Raw genomic sequence first — 9,062 nt, forward strand, 5'->3', positions numbered from 1 at the left:
AAGGCAGCCCAGCTAGGAGAAGGAAAACTCAGATTTCAAACCTCCATTGCCTTGTGGCTATATCCACTGATGGAAAAGGCTTCAGGAGTTAACCTCGAGGCAAAATCCAGAGCCGGAATCCCAGAGGCAGTTCGTGTCGTTCTGGCAACTCCTGCGACATCGGTGGAACCAGTTGTATTGGCTCTTGCCTTTCCATTGGACTATTTCAGTGATGTGGAGAGGTGGGATTTGCTGCTTGGGTAACAGTCTACCCTCCATATTATTTTACCCAGGCATTGTGCTCTGGAGAGGATTTCTTTTTTCTTACCATAGTCTCTCGAGATTGAAGGATGCCTACAGTAGAACAGACAACGAGATGACATTGGTTCTTGGTAACTTAACAGAGGCGAGCTGAGATTTTAATGGCTGTCTTGCTGAGCCCCATCCAGAACTCAGGGGCAGGCACAGGGTTTAGCTTCCTGTATGCCTGACAGTTGTGCGTTTGCTGCTTGTGCTTGGCAAAACTGAACTCATTCTCACTGGAAGCACAACGGGAGCGAAGAAACAAAAGGTAGAGGTGCATCAGTAAAGAGCCCCTTACCAGAAGAATCTCGTAAAAATTAATTCCCAAATTGTGAGTGTCTGACATGCTTTTCAAAAAGAGGATGTGAACATTCTGACGAACCCCATAAGACTTTGCCAGAGTTCTTAATGCAAGCCGGTTTACACCAGTGTTCAGAAGAGAATCGTGCCCTTGAATTTTGTGTTCCTAGGAGAATCGTGCCCTTGAATTTCAAGTTAGCTCTTGCTCTGATGATGGGAAAGGATTAGCGAGAAGAAATCACATTGAAAAGCACAGGATGTTTGCAATGAGCATGTCTGATAGGGCAGGATTACAGCCTGCTTGATAGAGGAGGCCTATTGTATTTCCACTCACAAAGGAGGATTACGGTGTATCTGATCTAAGAGAAGGATTAACAGTGTTTGACAAAGAAGCAGCTGGACCAGGATGCATTGAAAGGTGAGAAAGCAAGTGGAAGGTTACACTTGATCCCTTACTGACAAGAGCTGTGGGGCATCCCCATTGGGTACTGATTTTTGAAAGAGACACTTGCGTTCCAGACCCATATTATTCCTTTGCCATAATCGCATCTATGGGTGGGAGTTTTGGATTTTTTTGAACCACAAACCCCAATATTCCTCATTCTGGAAGTTCTAACGGATTGCAACTTGTGTGTCAGTCACCTAAATGTGGTTCACCTGGAAGGAAAGGCCTAGACTGGAAGGCCTAGCTAGGCCTAGCTTCCTGTTTGGAAAGAAGGCTCCCACCTAGGGCAGGAACAAGAAGTTTGGTAGGAGTTAGACCTCCCAGTTTAGGGTTTTTCTCCCATATGAATCCCATTTAGATGTCTGCCAGCTGACTGGAAAGCTCAGTGAGTTGTGTATCTGTCAGTGATTCTTCTCATTGTGCCTCCTGGGGGAAGAGCCAGCCTGGGTGGCCTTGGGCAAGCGGCACAGTCCCAGAGCTCCCCCTAGGATTGGAAGCCACTTCTAGGTATTCTTTGTCTAGAAAGTCCTGCAAAGGGTTGCCATATGTCAAAACTGACTTGACAGCAGACAATATTAAGGCGAGTGTCAGTCAGAGAGAACTCCCAGAGCGGGGAACCATAGGACTTGTAGTTCAAATCCCATCCCTAATCATATTCATAGTGGACCGAGCAGATTATGTTGATCATCACCTATCTCTTGATCCCGTCCTCCTTCCCTCCATTGATTACATTTCTCTGCCACCCATCGAGTGGAAGTCCACTCTTCTGGATGGTGCACATCCTCATCAAAAACCACTCAAAGCCCTGAGCCCCTAACCAAAAAATAAGATCAAAGAACCACCCAGGTGCTCCTGGATTCATCCCTGAGCCTGGATGCCCAAGTTTCGGCAGTGGCCAGGAGTGTCTTTGCACAATTAAAACTAGTGCGCCAGCCATGACAGCCCCGATCTGGCCACTGTGATACACGCCCTAGTTACTTCCCAGCTTGATTACTGTAATGGACTCTTCGTGGGGCTACCCATGGAAAGTGTCAGGAAACTTCAGCAAGTCCAAAACGCAGCAGACAGATTCCTGACTGGGGCTGGTTACAGGGATCATGTAACCCTCTTGTTACAGCAGCTCCACCTGCTGCCGATCAGTCACCAGGCACAATTTAAAGTGTGGTTTTTAACCTATAAAGCCCTAAATGGCCTGGGCCCAATAAAGGACTGTGTCTCTCTTGATTACCTTGCCTGGGTGTTAACATAATCAGGCGAGGCCTTTCTCTTGGCCCTGCCCCCTTTCCGGGTACGCCCGATGGAGACACAGGAAAGAGCCTTCTCTGTGGTTGCTCCCAGACTTTGGAACTCCCTCCCACTGGAGGCCAGCCTGGCTCCATCTTTGCTCTCCTTCCGCAAGGCAGCAAAGACTTTTCTCGCCAGGCAAACCTTCCCTCAGTAAACCAGCTACCGGTGTGTGGTTTTTAGATAATTTTTTAAATACATTATTGTTTGGACTGGATTTTTTGTGCTACTTCTGTTTTCCATTTCTCAGAGTGACTTTTTTTTCGCATACTTACTGATCTTTGCCTTAACATTGCCTGTTAATGTTGTAAGATGCCTCCTTGTTCATTGTTCATCGTTTCAGATATGGTCTTTGAATGATGTTAATCACCATTGTATACTCATTGTTTTCAACTTTAAATTATTGTCTTTTATTGTTTTCAAGCCCGCCTCGGGTCCTTTTTCAAGGAGAAAGGTGGGCTAAAAATATTTTAATAAATAATGATGATGATGCTTCAGCCACATATAAAAGTTAAACCATCACTGGACCATTCCAGTGGAAGAACATTTTTTGTAAGAATCTGCCATTGTCTTTGGTGTGATAAATTGGTACATGCCACTCTCAAGAACATCCTCAAAAGTCTCCCATTTATAGTGGAAATTATCAGTGTGGGCCTACCTTGCACGGGAGCATTTTGGACAAGAATGTTTTGGAACACAACTCCCATTATCCTTGGCTATGCTGGCTGGAGCTTCTGGGAACGGAAGTCCAAAATACATGGAAGGACCAAACTTGCCCATCTTTGTCATAGTGGACAACCTAACCCTGTATGATTTGGGAGTCCGCCAAATGATTATATTCACAACATCAGTCTTAACATCAACCTCCCAACCTCTGGCTCCGCAAACAGAGACCTAAACCACTGAACTATCTAGCAGAACTTAATTAGTTCTCAGCTAATCAAAGAATCACAGGAGACTTGGAAGGGACCCTAAAGATCACTGAGTCATCTATCCGCCTTCAAAATGGGATTTTCCATCTGATCATTTTAATGGCTCCCAACCCTGGGTCTCCAAGGTGTTCTTGGACTGCAGTTCCCAGAAGTCTTCCCCATGAGTTGTGCTGGCCAGGATTTCTGGGAGTTGTAGTCCAAGAACACCTGGGGACTCACAGCTGGGAACCACTGCTTTAATTTATAAAATCTGTTTGGAAATTTTTAAAAAACCTGAATTTCACGGAAAGAAGGACCACTCTCCCCTTTTCTCTCTTTCAATCTCCCTCTATAGCTGAAAAATGAAAGAATAAAAACTGGGCATGGCTTGAAAGGGTTTGATACAGGTTTAATTAACTTGGAATTAAACTCATCACAGCCTGCTTGGTTTTCCAATCATTTGACCATATATGGTGACCACCAAATGGCTCCTTCTTGATACTTCCCACCTCCTTTCTTCTGTCACAATGAAGGCGAACCAATCATGAAGCTCCCACCTCACAATGGTTCTAATCCTCTTAGGTCATATTGCAGCCCACCATATGCGTCTGGCTCATTTGCCCTTAGACACTCCCAGGGATCGCAGCCTCTCTGAGGTTTGCCCAGTCCCATGCAGGTAATGCCCACTGAGCTCAATGGATCTTACAGGAAGGTAAGTATATTTTGGGTTGCTGCCAGGATTCTGTTCTTGGTGGGAATCCAACTTCCTTTGGCCAAAACATCATGTTCGGAGAAGCAGAAGTGATGAGGACCCATGAATCAAGAGAGCAAGAACTTGGTGAGTGGCTGTCAAATAGGGGTTGACCATCTCTCCATTGAGTGTTACCATTGACAGAGCTGTCTTCTGTTTAGTTTAGGGTCCATGTTTCTCTTGGGACAAGGACACGAAGAAGGCCTTCTCTGGATAGGATCTATGCATCAAGTACAGGTGACCACCTCCCTGTTGTTCCCTTTGTACTGTGCATGATGTAGACATTTGGGGATGTTCACTGTCTGCAATCTAGCCATGTGACAGTTGTATTCTGCTCTTTTAAGGTTCCATATTTCACTGAGAGGCCAAGACAATCTCACCTCGAATCACGTCTTTTTGGTGGGGTAGGTCATTATGACAGCAGCACTGGATTCAACAAATGATCCATTATTTGTCATAGAAATCCCTTCAGATGTCAGAAAACTATGTCTCAAGATGGCTTCTGACCTAATCTGGGCAGTCGTTGGCGTGGGGGTTATGACATGGAGTTCTCTATGGAATCTTCTACATTCATGAGATTCCATGGCTTGAGATGATCTCTTCTTTTACAGGTTGGTGTCCAAGACAACGAGGGAGACTGGTGGTGAGATACATCACAGTGCACAACAATAGCCCATTGCACCACATGTGTCTTGCTCATTTGACCGTAGACTCTCCAGGGATCACAGCTTCTCTGAGGTTTGCCCAGTCCCATGAGGTAAGGCTTACTGAGCTCAATGAATCTTACAACAAGGTAAGTATATGTTGGGTTGCTGCCAGGACTCTGTTCTTCGTGGGAATCCGAATTCCATTGGCCAAGAAGGTATGATTCAGATTTAATTAACTCATCACAGCCTGCTTGCTTTTCCCATCATTTGACCATATATGGTCACCACCAAATGGCTCCTTCCTGATACTTCCCACCCACCTCCTTTCCTCTGTCACAATGAAGGCAAACCAATGATGAAGCTCCCACAACCAATCATGAAGCTCCCACCTCACAATGGTTCACAGCCTCTTGGGTCATATTGCAACCCCCCATATGTGTCTGGCTCATTTGCCCTTAGACACTCCCAGGCATCGCAGCCTCTCGGAGGTTTATCTAGTCCCATGCAGGTAATGCCCACTGAGCTCAATGGATCTTACAGGAAGGTAAGTATATTTTGGGTTGCTGCCAGGATTCTGTTCTTCGTGGAAATCCAACTTCCATTGGCCAAAACATCATGTTCGGAGAAGCAGATGTTCGGACTCATGAATCAAGAGAGCAAGAACTTGGTGAGTGGCTGTCAAATAGGGGTTGGCCATCTCTCCATTGTTTGAGTGGTGCCATGATGTAGGCATTGACAGAGCTGTCTTCTGCTTAGTTTAGGGTCCATGTTTCTCTTGGGACGAGGACACGAAGAAGGCCTTCTCCGAATAGGATCTATGCATCAAATAGAGGTGACCACCTCCCTGTTGTTCCCTGTGTACTGTGCATGCTGTAGATATTTGGGGATGTTCACTGTCTGCAATCTAGCCATGTGACAGTTGTATTCTGCTTTTTTAAGGTTCCATACTTCACTGAGAGGCCAAGACAACCTCACATCGAATCACGTCTTTTTGGTGGGGTAGGTCATTATGACAGCAGCACTGGATTCAACAAATGATCCATTATTTGTCATAGAAATCCCTTCGGATGTCAGAAAACTATGTCTCAAGATGGCTTCTGACCTCATCTGGGCAGTCGTTGGCGTAGGGGTTATGACATGGAGTTCTCTATGAATATATGGAATCTTCTACATTCATGAGATTCCATGGATTGTGCTGATCTCTTCTTTTGCAGGTTGGTGTCCATGACAACGAGGGAGACTGGTGGTGAGATACATCACAGTGCACAACAATAGCCCATTGCACCACATGCGTCTTGCTCATTTGCCCTTAGACTCTCCAGGGATCACAGCCTCTCTGAGGTTTGCCCAGTCCCATGCAGGTAATGCCCACTGAGCTCAATGGATCTTACAGCGAGGTAAGTATATGTTGGGTTGCTGCCAGAACTCTGTTCTTCGTGGGAATCCGAATTCCATTGGCCAAGAAGGTATGATTCAGATTTAATTAACTTTGAGTTAAACTCATCACAGCCTGCTTGCTTCTCCCATCATTTGACCATATATGGTCACCACCAAATGGCTCCTTCCTGATCCTTCCCACCTCCTTTCTTCTGTCACAATGAAGGCAAACCAATGATGAAGCTCCCACAACCAATGATGAAGCTCCCACCTCACAATGGTTCACGTCCCCTTGGGTCATATTGCAACCCATCATATGCGTCTGGCTCATTTGCCCTTAGACACTCCCAGGCATCGCAGCCTCTCGGAGGTTTATCTAGTCCCATGCAGGTAATGCCCACTGAGCTCAATGGATCTTACAGGAAGGTAAGTATATTTTGGGTTGCTGCCAGGATTCTGTTCTTCGTGGAAATCCAACTTCCATTGGCCAAAACATCATGTTCGGAGAAGCAGATGTGATGAGGACTCATGAATCAAGAGAGCAAGAACTTGGTGAGTGGCTGTCAAATAGGGGTTGACCATCTCTCCATTGTTTGAGTGTTACCATGATGTAGGCATTGACAGAGCTGTCTTCTGTTTAGTTTAGGGTCCATGTTTCTCTTGGGACGAGGACACGAAGAAGGCCTTCTCTGGATAGGATCTATGCATCAAGTACAGGTGATCACCTCCCTGTTGTTCCCTTTGTACTGTGCATACTGTAGACATTTGGGGATGTTCACTGTCCGCAATCTAGCTATGTGACAGAGTTGTATTCTGCTTTTTTAAGGTTCCATCCTTCACTGAGAGGCCAAGACAATCTCACGACGGTTCACGTCTTTTTGGTGGGGTAGGTCATTATGACAGCAACACTGGCTTCAACAAATGATCCATTATTTGTCATAGAAATCCTCTTGGATGTCAGAAAACTGTGTCTCAAGATGGCTTCTGACCTCATCTGGGCAGTCGTTGGCATGGGGGTTATGACATGGACTTCTCTATGAACATATGGAATCTTCTACATTCATGAGATTCCATGGCTTGTGCTGATCTCTTCTTTTGCAGATTGGTGTCCAAGACAACGAGGCAAACTGGTGGTGAGATACATCACAGTGCACAACAATAGGCCCATTGCACCACATGTGTCTTGCTCATTTGCCCTTAGACTCTCCAGGGATCACAGCTTCTCTGAGGTTTGCCCAGTCCCATGCAGGTAAGGCCCACTGAGCTCAATGGATCTTACAGCAAGGTAAGTATATGTTGGGTTGCTGCCAGGACTCTGTTCTTGGTGGGAATCCGAATTCCATTGGCCAAGAAGTCTTGTTCGGAGAAGCAGAAGTGCAGTGACTCGATTGAAACCAGAACCAGCTGGTAAGATTGGATGAATTCAATCTTTTCTCTTTGTGATCAGAATAGGCACCGTCAGAAGATTTCACAAAGGATGTCCATGCTTTTTTACAGGTCATGTAGAAGTGGAGGAAGGAGCAACACCCTTACACCTGGATCAGTCAGTTCTGTGAGTATCACCTTGTGAGGAAAAAATTTTGTTCCTCTGGTTCCTTCTGAGCTAAAGGAATTCTTATCTGATGTCATAGACCTGTTGTGGCCTTCCTACTCATACACACAACTGTTTCCTCTGTGAAGAGGACATGGAGAAGACTCTGTCTGAAGAGGACCCATGAGTCAAGAAAGCAAGAATTTGGTGAGTGGCTGTCAAATAGGGGTTGACCATCTCTCCATTGCTTGAGTGGCGCCATGATGTAGGCATTTTACATCAGAGATGTCATTGTTCTACTATCTAGTCAATTGACAGAGTTGTCTTCTTTTTAATTTAGGGTCCATGTTTCTCTTGGGATGAGGACATTTAGAAGACCTTGTCCAGATAGGATCTATGCTTCAAGTAGAGGTGGCCACCTCCCTGTTGTTCCCTTTGTATTGTGCATGCTGTAGAGATTTGGGGATGTTCACTGTCCGCAATTTAGCCATTTGACAGAGTTGTATTCTGCTCTTTTAAGGTTCCATACTTCACTGAGAGGCCAAGACAATCTCACATTGAATCACGTCTTTTTGGTGGGGTAGGTAATTATGACAGTAACACTGGCTTCAATGAATGATCCATTATTTGTCATAGAAGTCATCTGAGAAGTCAGAAAACTGTGTCTCAAGATGGCTTCTGACCTCATCTGGGCTGTCGCTGGCATGGGGGTTATGACATGGACTTCTCTATGAACATATGGAATCTTCTACATTCATGAAATTTCATGGCTTGTGCTGATCTCTTCTTTTGCAGATTGGCGTCTAAGACAACGAGGCAGACTGGTGGTGAGATACATCACAGTGCCCAACAATAGGCCCATTGATCCCTGGGCTGCAGAGTGGGGTGGGGGAGAATCAGATGACTGAATAGAAATGAAGGGGCACAATCCAGAGATTGATGGAATGCCTCCCCCACTTTTTATCCTGGCAGTGCAGGCACAGCTGGTTGCCTCTATTGGAGCCGAGAAGGAATTTTTCCCTGTTCAACCCAAATTGGCCTTGGAGGTTAACAGGTTTTTGCCTTCTCTGCACTGCCTTCCTCTTGGGCTGCCCCACCTTGGTAGGGAACTCAAGAAGAGCTAAATTGTGGGTGTTTTAGAGGCTACAATTTGAAAGAGACTAAGCCCACAAACATCATGGCTTTGAAGGCTATACTGCTGGATAAGCTCTGTGGTTTAGGCCTCCTTGATAGGGGCTGGACCTGATGATCTATTGGGTCCCTTCCACCGCTGTAGTTCTAAGCTATTATCACTTCACCATTGTTCTTTAATAAAGCTGTGGTGGTTTAAACAACTTCTCTTGTGTCTTGTTGTTTTTCTGAGTTTGAGAGGCCAGTCTCTAGATGGGCTGTGCTTAGATGTCCAGTCTGAGTTGCCACTTAAAACAGAGCTACAAAAGTTTCTCTGTTTTTGGACAAATCTCCTAGTCAACATGGCAATGAAAGAATTCTCACAGAATTTGCAAGCCTATCCATGGGTTTCGTGCAGAAGCAA

General features: G+C 45.5%; 1 long non-coding RNA gene across 4 annotated transcripts in view; it reads left to right on the plus strand.

Moving 5' to 3' along the window:
- The window catches only part of LOC110076580 (uncharacterized), a 184,595-nt gene extending 175,733 nt beyond the window's left edge, over positions 1–8,862 (plus strand). The window contains exons 7-18 of one of the 4 annotated variants that reach the window (XR_013539226.1): positions 4,135–4,210; positions 4,318–4,377; positions 4,585–5,452; positions 5,560–5,619; positions 5,835–6,549; positions 6,639–6,714; positions 6,824–6,883; positions 7,099–7,549; positions 7,629–7,735; positions 7,869–7,939; positions 8,049–8,108; positions 8,324–8,862. This is a non-coding gene — a long non-coding RNA (uncharacterized LOC110076580). Of the gene's footprint in view, positions 1–4,134; positions 4,211–4,317; positions 4,378–4,584; positions 5,453–5,559; positions 5,620–5,834; positions 6,715–6,823; positions 6,884–7,098; positions 7,550–7,628; positions 7,736–7,868; positions 7,940–8,048; positions 8,109–8,323 lie in introns of all 4 variants that reach the window. The other 3 variants (XR_013539225.1, XR_013539227.1, XR_013539228.1) reach the window with 3 other exon arrangements.
- The last annotated feature ends 200 nt before the right edge of the window (positions 8,863–9,062 follow it).

This window comes from Pogona vitticeps, chromosome 14 (genome assembly GCF_051106095.1).
Source record: "Pogona vitticeps strain Pit_001003342236 chromosome 14, PviZW2.1, whole genome shotgun sequence".
In the NCBI taxonomy this organism is placed as follows: Eukaryota; Metazoa; Chordata; class Lepidosauria; order Squamata; family Agamidae; genus Pogona; species Pogona vitticeps.